General features: G+C 39.3%; 1 protein-coding gene across 2 annotated transcripts in view; it reads left to right on the top strand.

Moving 5' to 3' along the window:
• The window catches only part of dlgap4 (DLG associated protein 4), a 459488-nt gene that overhangs the window by 259982 nt on the left and 184589 nt on the right, over positions 1-14917 (top strand). The window lies entirely within an intron of this gene.

The following is a 14917-nucleotide window of genomic DNA, read 5'->3' as shown; positions in this document are numbered from 1 at the left end:
GCCTTGGGTCTCCAGTTGAAAGCAATGCTCTCTATTGCTAGCACCTACCTCTCCACTGAATTTCAAGCAGCAGGGGAACACATTGTGACAAGATCCACTTTAATCTGATAATGGTCCTTCTGGGGATTACCTTCAACTGGCAATTCAGCTAATGTCCTGGCAAGACAAAATATACCCAGAAGTATTTCTCTATTTTGATATAAACTGAGGCATAGTCTTATTCTATGTTAAATATGAGCCCAAGTATTCATTTCCCCAAATTTCCAATTGGCTGAAACAGTCAGAAAATTCAGAAAAGTTATTTTCTATTCATTATTGTTCTTATTCTGTACCTCAAAGTTGTTTCTGACTTATGACAACCCTGTCATAGATTGACAAGAGTCAATTCAGAGGAGGTTTGCCACTGCCTTCTTTTAAATATCTAAAAAAAATACAACCCCCATGACTCCATAGCATTGACTCATGGTAGTTATGGTGGTGCCAAACTGCATTAATTCAACAGTCTAGGTGCACTCTGGCTCCCACAGGAGAGGTTCAATTAATTGTCTCATACATTTCAATAAAAGGCCAAATAAGATATTCAACTACATGATGTTTCAAAAAGTCCAATTCAGTGCATATCTGATAAGAGCAAACTGCACAGTTCGCTTTCCCTCCATCCTTGCAAAAGCAACACAAAACCTTCTGTGAAAGATGAGCTCTCCAAAGAAGATTTTTTGTTTTGCTAATTAAAAGAGTCTGGTTAAAAGGGTATAAGGGAATTACTCATCTCGTTAAACACAGGCACCTGCAGAGCATCTTTTCCTGCCTGAGAGATGGCTTCCCCGGCAACTGGAGAAAGATTGAACCATCTCAGATGGGGCAAAGAAAGCCAGCACAAATACCATACAAACCATTAAAATACCATATAAATCACACGTCAATCTGACAAAAGATACAACAGAATCATCCTTGTATAATTATAAGAGTTAAGGAACTATATAGCACACCATCAATCAGCAGTAAAACCTAGATTATGATGACTTTAGCACACAGAGGTAGGGTTATCACCTTTGGTGACAGTACTTATTGAATGACACCATGTGATATCTGTGGCCAGTCCACCGCCTCTGCACAATGAAGTCTTCCCCAGAGATTGGCAGGAAAGATCTGCAAATAGCATCTATTTGTATCATGGTCCCGGGACTTACCTGGTGCAATGAGAACCAGGCACTTCTGTGGCGGTGTGTTGGTGACCGGGGGCAAGATTGTCCTTCTCTCCCACTCTTCCTTTGCTGAAAAAGGGGGTTATTTTTACCCTAGACTTCCTGTAACTGCAAAGTGTCTTTTAAGATAAAATTAAAGATGGGGAAAACAGCACAACAGAAGTGCAGCTTTGCACTACTGAGATGCAGTTGCATGATGCCAGTAGCAGTGTGATAAAGAGAGTGACAGGACCGGTTAGATACCAATATCCCAAGTCACAGGAATGTGGCAGGGAAATGGCATCATGTGATGACATCTTGAGTCTCTGGAACTACTCCCAGATATTTGAATGTGTCACCTGGCAGTGCCTTTCTTCATGCCCAAGATTGTTTGATAATAGAATCCTGACCCCCCCCCCCCCATCCTCAGGAAAGCTTCATTTAGCAAAGATTTTCTGAACATATACTTTTAAATTCTGATTATTCCTTGAAAAACAGTTGCAGATGGTGGTTTCTGTTTCTGAGGCAAGGCATATGCTCCAGTTGATAGACAAGCTAAACAGGTGCCTTCCCAAAGACAGATTCAGTACATTGGGTGGCTTTGAAACTCAGCCTAAAACCCAGAATGGATTCACCACACCCCTGACATGGGAAGGCACCAATCACCACTGTTTAAAAGTATTTGGCAGCTTTACTCCACATATTCTGCTATTCCTGCTTTAATGCAAAGTTTTATTAGTGGTCTTTAATGGACAATTAAGATCTATTAACTTTACAAAATACCAATCCTGGCAGGAATTAATACTAATAAAACTGGGACCAGGCATTGTTATATGGAACAACACAACTATCTTGTTGGTATGTCTGTGATGTCTGTCATGATTATCAAAATGAGCACTTCAGAATTACTTTACCATTACTCTCAGATTAGTCATAAAAAAATCAAAATAAACAATGAAATCAGAAATAAGCAATAAATGACAGATTAACACATAACAGAAAAGTGACCATGTGCAAACAATATAACATAATAATCAATGAATGTTGTGTGGTTTCCGGACTGTATGGCCATGTTCTAGCAGCATTTTCTCCTGATGTTTTGCCTGCATCTGTGGCTGGCATTTTCAGAGGACCTGCTACAGATGCAGATGAAATGCTGCTAGAATACAGCCCAGAAACCACACAACACTCCAATGATTCCAACTACAAAAGCCTCCAGTAATACAAATCAATGAACAGACTGAAGCAGAAAAAAAATGTTTCATCACCAATTAAACATTAAAAAGTATGAAGTTTTTTTTAAAAAAATGTAGGCAATTTCATAAATGAGGCACCACAATCCAGATAGGCTTCTCTGCAGGTGACCCCCACAGCTTATTTATGACATGGTCAGTGATACTGGAGGAGGACTTACAAAATCTGTGTTGAAGGAAAAGGTTCTTCCAGTTCTGTTCCCAATTCCATCCTCTTGTGAATAGCCTCCATGCTGCCCAGGGATTTGTGGGTAACTAGTTTGAAAAGGTAACATTCCTGAGCTCTGTGCTTATCTGTATATTGCAGAAATCAGAGACAACAAGCCAGGATTCTTTTCACTTTTGTCCATACTTGAACATTCAGGGAAAAAGAAATATATATTGGAGATTTGTCCTGAGCTTTGCTTTTCCTCTTGCAGTAGGATATCCACATCCATTAGCATGCCCAGAGCAGCTTGTTCTGCAAGTAGCTCTTTTGTGCTCTTTGGGAAACACTGGAATCAGATTCTGAGCATTTTCAATTGACAGATTACTCCTCACTAAAAGCAGAAGCGATTTGTCTCCTCATAGCCTCTGGCGAGCTAGACTCCCAAAGGGTTCACCAATATTTTATTTTGGACTATGGATGAAGCTGTTTTGTTGATTTATCTGCACAATTCAGGAGAAATTACATTAATTTTCAAGAGGATCACACAGGCCCTGAGCCAAGCCCAAAGCAACAGCTCTTAAGGAAGCTCCACAGTTCTGGGTAACAGTCAAGGGCTGTTCCCAGTAAAGCTGTCAATGAATAACCAAAAAGATGCTGATTGTTTAGAGGATTGTAGGCTTCACTTTAGAAAGCTCATAGCTTGAAGAGCAGACACCCAATTAGTCAGCTTTGAAAGCACAGATTATCATATGGTGGTTTATTTGAAATTGTAACTGTGGATGAGAAGACCAAAAGCCATAACACCCAAGCCTAGATTGTGGTTCTTGCAAGAAAAAATGCATACATTTTGTCTCAGATATAGCTGGTGACCTATTCAAACATTCAGCCTACCCACAACACACAACACACAATGGCTAATATGCAACCCTAACCATCACCTAATTGCATTTGAGCCTGATTGAATGGAGGAGGTTTTGGGGAAGAATATGATGGTGGATCTCTCTCTTATAATTAAATTCTCCTTAAATGCGCTATTGCCATCATTTCACAATAGTGCTTCAGCATTTGGTTGAGATCTCCAAGTGCCCTTTTTGACATCTAGATTTGCATAAAAACTTCTGCTTAAAACCTAAAAGTACTACTAATACTCCCAGACTGGGAAGATAGCTTTATATTATTATTATTATTATTATTATTATTATTATTATTATTATTACCCCTCTTTATCTTTCCAGCAGGCTTAACATAAAAGCATCAGCATACTCTTTCTAGAGTGCTTTCTCAGTAAAATATCATAGATCTTTATGCAGACAGGTTTTAATTTTACAGCTTAGAACTCTAGTTGTGAATTTAAATCCAAGAAAGCCTGTACGGAGTAATGGTTTGAGCACTGGACTAGGACCCCAGAGACCAGGGTTTGAATCCCAGCTCAGTTGTGGAAACCCAATGAGTGGCCTTGGGCAAGTTACACACTCTCAGCTTCAGAGAAAGCCTAAAGCAAACCCCTTCTGAACAAATTTTGCCCAGAAAATCCCGTGATAAGGTTGACTTAGGACCTCATCAAATTGAGGGGGGGGGGATTCACCACGGATCATGGTGAATATGACGGGGCCCAGTGTGAAGCATAGGGAACCCATTGCCCCCCACCCTGCATTTCCCGCCTTGTCCCTCACCTCATTTCACGGGGAAAACATCACCACCCAGATCCTCCCTTCCCGTTTTTCTATGCAACAAGCCCCCATGTTGCTAATGCTGCCTCCAGTGACACTTGGACCTCTCTTCAGGCACAGAGCCCCACCGGAAATAGATCAACATTGTGTGATGGGATCTGGCGGGCTCTGTGTCTAAAGAGAGGTCCAAGCATCATAGAATAGGCTATTTTGTCTGTGTGGTGAAGTCCTTGGGGTCAGAAATGACTTTAAGGCACACAAGAAATTAATCTTAGGAAGCAAAAACATATCAGTGGCGAGAACTATGTTCTAAGTACCTCGCCCAGTGCTTCCATTAACTAGACTACTGCTTCCATCTGTAATAGATAATGTGTACAAGTACTGAAGAAAGAAATTAGTTATGCCATGTGAAAAAGCTAAGGAGTGCTATGTTGTTACATACTTCAGACAGCAGAATGTCTTGAACTGGCCCCAGTCCTGCCTGCCAATACCACATAGAATCACCATTAGATGAACTTTTAGTTATAAAAGACCATATGCATTGCAGAATCATGACTGTTTCAGTGTAAACATTTAACTTTTGGCTATCACAAATTTCATTTTATTCAAAGCTATCATTAATTATTCACACACACACACACACACACACACACACACACACACACACACACATATATATATATATATATATATATATATATATATATATCTTTTCCACACAAATGGGACTCAGGGCAGCTGTACTTTGATCAAGAGGAGTTCCAAAAATGAACATAGCAGCCTCATCACATCTCTCCTACAGTCACCTTCTTTTTGACAGGTCTGAGACTCCCAGTGTTTTTAATCTGCTTTTGCCTTTGGTAGTACTTTGGTAGACATTTATAGAACCATTTTATTATCCATTCATCATGTCAGATGTCATCAGTTTGGACCATCTTCTGAAAAGTATAGCCAAGAAATAGGAGGAGCTCCTCCTTTATCTGGGTGATAAGCAAACCTTCTTCCCAGGGGAGATGATAAATATGGCTTCAGATGAGCTAAGAGAGACTTGGCCATACTTACAGGCAGTCAGACATTTTACTGTGTATTCCCACGTCCTCCAGCTAGAATCAAGTAGCCTAATATTGGTCTGGATGTTATTTGCATTGCCTACAAAGCTATACCCAAAGCAATACAAACATAGAGACACAAACACCAGAGGAAGCAAGTGCCAATTTTTCGGAACTCATAATACCATAGATATTATGTGTTGTGCTTTATATTCCCCTCCCCCATAATCAATAATGAAATCATTCAAGAGGGAACAATATTTGCTTTATAGCAGCTCTAGTAAATAGTGCTATACTTTATTGCTCTAATGACTCCCACTGCGGGAACCAAGGACAGGAACAGCAGTGACCTTTCTGTGGCTGCATCTTGGGCAGCATTTCCTATTGTGATTCCTCTGAGAAGAAGTCAGAACTGAAAGCAGCCTTCTCAGACCTTATTTCTCTGCCTTATACAGGGTGAATATCTCTTGCTCAAAATGCTTGGAACTAAAAAGGTTTTTTCAAGATTTTGTGCATAGTTGTATTTTCATATATGTACATAATGAGATATTTTGAGGATGGGACCAAAGTCAAAATACGAAATTAATTTATATCTCATGTATACCTTATACACATATGCCTGAAGCTTATTTTATCCAATAATTTTAATATTTTTGTGCATAAAACAAAGATTGTGTACACTGAACCATGGGAAACCAAAGGTGATACTATCTTAGTCACCCTTGTGGATAATTATGGAGTATATTAGATTTCAGACTTCCAGTAGCATGTACCAGAATGCTTCAGTGCCATGAAAATTCTGTTCATATAATCTTTGGACCTTGTCACACAGCTGGCGGTCGCTGCTGACAGCACTCTTCTTAATGGTGAGGCATGGAGGAGGTCATCTCACCTCGCTTTGTCTTGGGTTATTTTGCCAGCCGGCCAGTGATCCCATGGGGGAAAGCAAGGTGTGTGCATAGTGCGTGTGGCTTCCTCCTATAATAATAATAATAATAATAATAATAATAATAATAATAATAATAATAATAATAATAAGTTTGGGGGTCCTCCTGGACTCAGCGTTGACGCTTGAGGCGCAGGTGTCGGCAGTGGCTGGGAGGGCTTTCGCACAACTCAAACTTGTGCGCCAACTGCGACCATACCTCGTGAAGTCTGACTTGACCATGGTGGTGCATGCCTTAGTTACCTCTAGACTGGACTACTGTAATGCGCTCTACGTGGGGCTTCCCTTGAAGACAGCTCGGAAATTACAACTGGTCCAACGCTCGGCTGCCAGATTAATAACGGGGGCGAGTTACAGGGAGAGATCTACTCCCCTGTTTAAGGAGCTCCACTGGCTGCCGTTCATTTTCCGATCCCAACTCAAGGTGCAGACCATCATTTATAAAGCCCTAAACGGTTTGGGACCCACCTACCTTCGTGACCGTATCTCCTACCATAAACCTGCCCGATCTCTTCGATCATCAGGGAAGACCCTCCTGTCGCCACTGCCTATATCCCAGACCCACCTTGTGGGAACAAGGGAGAGGGCCTTTTCCGCTGTGGCCCCCCGATTATGGAACTCGCTGCCCATTGAAATCAGGCAAGCCCCCACTCTTTTAGCCTTTAGGAAAGATTTAAAAACGTGGCTTTTCCGGTGTGCTTTCGGAGAGTAACTGTTATGCACTTCTTTTGTTACTCCCCCCAACATCTATCCTCTAGACTGTTTTTCTATCTTATGTCCCTGTTCCCCGTGGTTTTTATTCTTATCTTTTTCTCACCCCAAATTTTAACTGAGTGTTCATGCGGCCCGCCCTGTTATATTGCTTTTTTTTTTTGATTTTGTGTTGTACTGTATATGACTATTTATTGTATTGTTTAACTGTATTATGATATGTTGTTTTTATATTTTGCTATATTGTATTGTCCTGGGCATGGCCCCATGTAAGCCGCCCCGAGTCCCCATTGGGGAGATGGTGGCGGGGTATAAATAAAGTTTTATTATTATTATTATTATTATTATTATTATTATTATAGTGCGTGTGGCTTCCTCCTATGGAGCTGGCAACACAGGAAGCCTCCCGTGTTGCCTGGGTGGCTGAGGTGCACAAACACCTCGCTTCCCTCCTTTAGACATGTCTTCCAAATCCATTAGCTAAATACCAGGATAGTTGAGCAGAATATATGGTCTCCAGATTCTGGGATCGTTAGTCCCATCATCACAAACCATTGGTTATGCTTGAAGTTTTGATGGGAGTTGCATTCCAATAACTTTCAGAGGGCTATTATCAGTACATCCCTGATTTAGAACTAAGAAAGTAAGGATAACAAAGACGCAACAGCCCTTCAACCTTGGCTTCATTAACAAAGGAAGCTTTGCCTATGCATTTTTCTTTAGCCTAATTTAGATCTTTGCAACTGCTGAAATTGAAATAGTACCAGATATCTGGCAAGTCAGATTGTTCCAGTAGATGCTTCTCTGGATTTTGTCCAGAAAAAAGCCTCCATGCAATTATGATAACATTTAGGAATTGAGTGGATTTTAAGTTCTTAAATATTCTTATATAGTTAAATGAAGTCACATTTAGGCACTGAAACATTTTATGGAGGTTTTGTACTTACTTTAATATCACTTACGGTAAGTCTTTAAACTGATATATAGACAGCCCCCTTTATCCACAGATGCTGCATCCACAAATTCAGCCATCCATGACTTGAACGTTTTTAAAAACAAAATCTAAAAAACAATCCTATAAGGCATACTAATTTAGTATGCTAGTATATATAATGAAACCCCAGAGGATGCCAAGAGCCCACTGTTGTACATTTAGAATGTTTCACAGATGTTCTCACATAATCATAATCCTTTATAGCCATCCTGTGAAATATTACCTCCATATATAAACAGAGAGCTGAAGCAAGGAGAATAGTAAGCTGTAATGAAAGAATACTCAGTAGATGAAACCAAAATCAAAATAAGTGTTCATCAATAAAAAAATAAAATACATAACACATTTGTGTGCCTTTGAATTGTTTCTGATTTATGGGGACCCTAAGACAAGCCTATCACGGGGTTTTCTTGGCAAGATTTGTTCAAAAGGTGGTTGCCTTTGCCTCCTCCCAAGTCATCTCAAAATCTAATTACTAATCCCAACTAGAGCAGATCTCTTAAATACGTGATTCTCAAGCTGGGGTCCCCAGATGTTTTTGGCCTTCAACTCCCAGAAATCCTAACAGCTGGTAAACTGGCTCGGATTTCTAGGAGTTGTAGGCCAAAAACATCTGGGGACCCCAGGTTGAGAACTACTTTCTTAAATGAATGAGATATCTAAAATATTGACTTGTTGCATGCCTACAAGTCTTTTCAGACCTATGATGACCCTAAGGTGATCTTTTATTCTATGATTCTAAGGTGAAGGTATCACAGGGTTTTCTATCAAGATTTGCTCAGAAGCAGTAAATAAAGCTAATAAATAATCAAGAGAATAATCAGAGCATAGACATATTGTTTTTTGACTACTGTGGCCATCTTGACTGGGAGTTAGAGTTCAAAAAATCAATAATGCAGTAGGTATCTTGGAGGTCTCTCATTCTTAAGTTTGCCAGAAGTCAAAGCCAACTTGATGGCAATTAGCAACATAATGCAAAACCAAGCAACTGGGGCCAGGCTGTGGCGCAGCTGTTGAGCAGCTGCCTTAAATCACTCTGACCATGAGGTCATGAGTTCGAGGCCAGCCCGTGGCGGGGTGAGCACCCGTCAATTAAAAATAAAAAATAGCCCCTGCTCGTTGCTGACCTAGCAACCCGAAAGATAGTTGCATCTATCAAGTAGGAGATAAGGTACCACTTATAAAAAGTGGGGAGGCAAGATTAACTAATTTACGACCTGGAATGAGGAAGTGCCGTCAGTGTGGATGATGAAGCAGCTGCTCCCCCCTGTGGCCAGAATCGAACATCCCCTCAGAAGAAGGTTAACTTGCCTCTGCGTGTCTCTTTCTGTCTCTGTTTGATGTGTTTATGGGCATTGAATGTTTGCCTTATGTGTGTTATAATGTGATCCGCCCTGAGTCCCCTTCGGGGTGAGAAGGGCGGAATATAAATACTGTAAATAAATAAATAAATAAATAACTGTTTTCCAGTATGTAGTGGAAGGTAGATCATAGCCTCACAGTATATGGACTGTTTTACGTACTATGGTCTGCTTTTGATTCACAGTATGTTCATATGGATTTGGCCTCTGTGCTTCTGTTGAGTAGCTATTTGGCTTCTTTCCCACAATGTTTTAGTCTAAAAGTAAAAAAAAAAAAATAGGGCAGGAATTCAGTCATGCTACAGTGCGTCAAAAAGCCTTGACTTGGTAATTCAGATGCTTTTTTCCTGTTTGTTTTCGATTGTTGCTACCAAAGAGTGCTTCTAATTGTGAAATATTAAAAAAGAGCAGGTCTGGTTGTCTGCAGTACTTCAGTAGAATGACCCCTGTTTGTATTTCACCTCTAAGAGTAGCAGAGACAAGTTTCAAAGGCATCTGAAGTCTCCAAAGTGTTTCTCAACTAAAGTATTTCAGTGTTCCTTTCTGTTTCCTCAACTGAGATGTCTCTCTTGGGCTATTAATGTTTCATGACACTCTCACCAGGTAGTTTGCCTGATTAATTTTCAAACATCTATCACTTAAGAAAGTCTACAAAAAGAATCAATTTGAAGGCTCTTGCTAATGCTTGGGTCAGATTTAGGATATCACAAAACCCAGCATAAGTGTGACCGAACCACTTCTGGGAGCTCTTCAGCACAGCAAGAAAAAGTGACTTTTTCTAGTGAATAATATCTCCAAATATGCCAGTATGCTGGCTGGTGGATTCTGGGAGTTGTGTTTTAAGGAAAAACAACTATTTGCAATGATCAGCTCTTCAATTTCTTGAAAATTCTAAATTTCTAAATATTGATGTTTCCCATCAAGCTAGTTCAATACAGCTACTTGAACATTCTGTTTTACTAAAGGATGGATATGTCTCTCTGGGAAACTTATCACATTTTGTCTTGACTACTGGTCCCTGTAACTGATTGAGAATCATGAGATTTTTCAAAATAGAAAGAATTTAGCAGCATGAGTTTTGTCAATGCTTGTCTTCTGAGTCCCCTCAGAGAGATAGAGCAGGTTATAAATAAAGTTGTTATTATTGTTGTTGTTGTTATAGTAGAATAACTAAACATTCATATCCATTTTAAGGGTATCTGATATAATTTTTATTGTGTCAGAAGCAACTTGGGAACAAACTGCAAATCACTTTTGAGAGAATTGGCTGTCTACAGAGAAGTTGCTCAGGGGATACCCGAATGTGTTACTGGAAGGCCTTTCTCATGTCCCTGCAAGCTAGAGCTGAAAGATGAGAGCTCACCCCATCTCACAGATTCGAATTGGCAACCTTTAGGTCAAGCAACCCAACCTTCAGGTCAGCAGTTCACAAGGGTTTAACCCATTGTGCCACCACGGCAAATTGATTGCAGTATAGCAGACCTGACAATATGGCTGTAGATACGTACTATATTTAGTTTTTCAGGAAAAAATAGCAAAGAAAACTACAGAAAAATCTATCCCATATCTCTTACTTTTATGTATAAAAGACAGCAGGTTATAGTAATTTGAGTGTTGGACTACCACTCCAGGGCTCTAATCCTCACTTAGCCATAGAAGCCCAGTGGGTGACCTAGGACAAGTAATGCTCCCCTAGCCTCAGAGGAAAGCAAAGACAAACCTTCTCTGAATAAAATCCTCCCCCCAAAAAACCAGGTTCAACTTAGCATCAGCATAGATCATAAACAACTTGAATGCACACAGTGACAACAAAATCTCTACCCTGCCATTTCCCAAGATCTTCCAAAACAACTATCAATAAACATTTAAGTATCCAACAACTTAAATTTAAGATGGAATTTAAAATGAAAAAGTACTATGTATGCAATAAAAGCAGCTGTATAGCAGTAAAATCATGTTGGATTTAACATCCATCAAATGTTAGTAAAATGCCTTTGCCTGCCATCTGTAGCAATCATTATGGTCAGCCCTCAACATTTGCTGAGTTTAGGGTGCAAGATCCCTACAAAAGTGGAAAAACTGCAAATAAAAACCCACTGATGGCCCTTCCAGACAGGCCCTATATCCCAGGATAGGGGGTGCTTTGAATGTGATTTCCTGCTTCTTGGCAGGGGGTTGGACTGGATGGCCCATGAGGTCTCTTCCAACTCTACTATTCTATGATTCTATGATCCCAGGTTTTCTGCTTTTAACTGGATTATATGAGTCTGCATTGCCAGATAATCTGGGATAAACAGCAAACCTAGGATCAGATCCTGGGATAGAGGACCTGTCTGGAAGGGCCATGAAAGAACACCAATCTAGGAATCCCTAAGGTCTCAAATTTCCACTGGAGGATGGCCATAGAAATGCATTAGATGACCTAGAATTTCTGAGAATTTATAGTTCTTCAGAAAGATTCTGTGATCAACCTCTGGTGGCAGTTGACCATACAGTTACAGTGGATCACCTACATAATCCTAAAGAGAATATTTTAATCAAATCCATGAATAATCAAATCAGCAAAATTCAGATTTAAAGACCAGATTGTATTTGTCAAACATTCTTCTTGTAAATGATTTTGTACTAGATTGACCCATTACATGAAGAGCTATTATGGATTGCTCCACACAAATCATTAGGTAGGACCAGGGCACTAACAAGATATAGGAAACCAAGACATGCAGAGAATTCTACTCTATTCTATTGGTGTGATTTCCTGCCACCAAGCTTAATCCTAAACTGGTGCCCCTCTCATCCCCAACTAAATTCAAATAGAAGCAGAATGAATGAGTGCTGAAACAAGAGATACTGTGGGGCGGAGCAAAAAGTAAAGAGCCTTTTGGCAGTTAGTGTAACCCCGACACAAATGCTCATAGGCATTTCCTTGATGATTATTAATTAAAGTTAATTATAGCACTGCTACATTTGAGCTACTGTAGCATGCAAAGACAAAAATGGAGCCACAAACAATAAGCTTGTTCCTCTACGGCTTCTGTGGAACATTTTCAAATTAAGAGAGCTCTCCAAGGTGGGTAGAAGGATGGGGCCTGAGGCTTTTTCTCTCTGAAAATGTAGCTGAGTCCTGCCAGCTTTATCCGTACAGAATGCCACTGATGCTGATAGTTTGCTGGAGGTGCTGGCAGCATCTTCTTACTGCATCGTGATAGATGCTGGTGGTACTACTCATGATGCCTACTGTAACAGTGATGGATGTGGGTGGAGCACAAGATTGATAGTAATGGTGGTATTGATGGATGTTGGTGATATGTCTAGTTGGCACTGAAAGAGATGTTGTGGTAATGAGTGCAGAAACAGAGAGTAGCAATATCAAGAAGAGGCTTGGAACTAGCAGTGATGGATGTTCAAAGCTTTAGTAATGGAAGTTGGTAACACTGAATGTCAGTGTTAACAAAAATCAATGCTAGTAGCATTAATGTAACCAACAGTAGTGCTGCTAATATATGGTGAGTGATCATGTTACCAAAAGGTACTAAAATGCTTTTATGGATGTGAATAGTAAAAGCAAAGAATACTATTGTATACAAGGAGAGCAATGGCAACAGTGACAAATTTCAGAAGTATTATGAAACATTGCCAATCAAATTGGCCAAGACAATGATGCATTTGCTTGAGGATTTTGGCATCTTTAGCGATGGATGCTGCTGTGCTCTTTTTTAAAAAGCTTGGCATTTTCGACAGAGGAAGAAGCACTCCTGCCAATGGCTGCAGAAGCATCTGGGATCAATATCTAGAATGAATTATAGGATCTCTATAATAAATAGTATTATCATTATATTGTTGTTTATCTACACTGAAGCAGCATTAGACCAACTCTGCACATTGCTAGAAGTAATTTCTTTACAGAAAAATACTTATTTTCAGTAGAAAATGAAGGCTGACCCAAGTATTTGAAGGCACATAATTGTGGTTTATATCATGTAGTAATAAAATATCTAAGCTAGTTCTCAATATATGAGTATGCAAGACAGCATGAAACTTTATTTTACAATAAAATGTAACATCTATAATGCAATATAAGAAGACAGTACAAAATAACAGTTTAAAATCAGTAATTTAAAGCAACTAATTTGTATAGGGAATGAGGGAGAGATTTTCAATTTGCCAGGAAAGGTTTGCATCAATATTTTTTTACAATACACATACATTTTTATATCATATGAAACAATATATAGGACAAGTCTACAAAAAGAACAAAATACAATTACAAATTACAAACTAACACTACAAACCACATTAAACTGCTACACTAAAACATGCACATTAAACAGGAACAAAGAGGGAGGGATGTGAATGACCTCCAACTTTCCAGCTAATGGTACCAACCTACCATCGGCCATGAATCAGCACTAACATTTTCCTTGTTAATCAGTTTTCAATGGATCAGAGTACCTGCTGCACTAAAAAGACTTGTGTTGGTTTTCATGCATTATTGTAAAACTCTGTTTTTCTATCCCAGTGAGCATCTCCATCTAAAGTTATTGTAATAGTATGATCACCTGTTAGTGTTTTGCTTTAATTAAAATAAAGAATGATCCCTTTGGCATCACAGGGATCAGCCTTCATTGAATAGGAACCACATATAGACAAATCTGCTACAATCTGCTTTGTCAGAATGTAGATGGTGTGCCTATCAGGAGGGATTCAAAACAAGAAAAAAGTTCATGCCAATAATAACAACAACAACAACAACAACAACAACTTTATTTTTCTATCCCGCCTCCATCTCCCCGTAGGGACTTGGGGCAGCTTACACAGGGCCAACCCCAAAGACAGATAATGAGCAAATAAAATACATGTAAACACAACATCTTAGACTGGATAAAACATAATAAAAACAAATAGTACAATATAATGACAGTAAAAACCAGTTTAAACATAGGATAACATAAAGAACCATGATTTAGGAGAAATAAAATAAAATGGGGGCGGTCTAGGCGAAAGTGCAAATATATGTATTATAGTACCATTTGGGACAAAGTGCTCAGCATTCTCAACTAGAATTGTGGTGAGGTCGGACTTCGAGTTTCTTCTAGGAGAGAATAAAACAAAGTGCAAGGTATAGTAAAATTCATCCAAGTTTTGTTCATGGGGCTGGATTATTCAAAAGCACACTGGAAGAGCCAATGTTACTTTCTACTGTCATTTCTAGTATCTCCAGTTTTTATAGGAATTTCTGGGCTGTTTTCAGGAATGAAACATCTCTGGGGTAAATGGTAGAATCTAATCCCTCCAACATCATGTTGATGCATTGGTTTCTAGTTCATTCATTCGTTTAATTGTTTTTCCCCTCTCCCTTGGCATTGATTGCATAAAGCCCAATGCATATTACATTTTAATAAAATAAATCATTGAAAATTTAGGGAAGATTTTTTGTTGTTTTTCGGTCTCCACTATCCTACTTTTTTTTTTTTTTTTTTACAAAGTAACTGCTGGATGACGGGAAACCGAAAGGGGAATCACAGAACTGGAGAAGTTGTTTAATCTTTCCCTTGTGCAGTTTCTGCTGGTCTAAACCATCATTCATTGATTTGATCTTTC

The sequence above is a fragment of the Anolis carolinensis genome, chromosome 4 (assembly GCF_035594765.1).
Source record: "Anolis carolinensis isolate JA03-04 chromosome 4, rAnoCar3.1.pri, whole genome shotgun sequence".
NCBI lineage: Eukaryota > Metazoa > Chordata > Lepidosauria > Squamata > Dactyloidae > Anolis > Anolis carolinensis.
The sequence above is the reverse complement of the archived record's forward strand: the minus strand, read 5'-3'. Positions and strand labels throughout refer to the sequence as shown.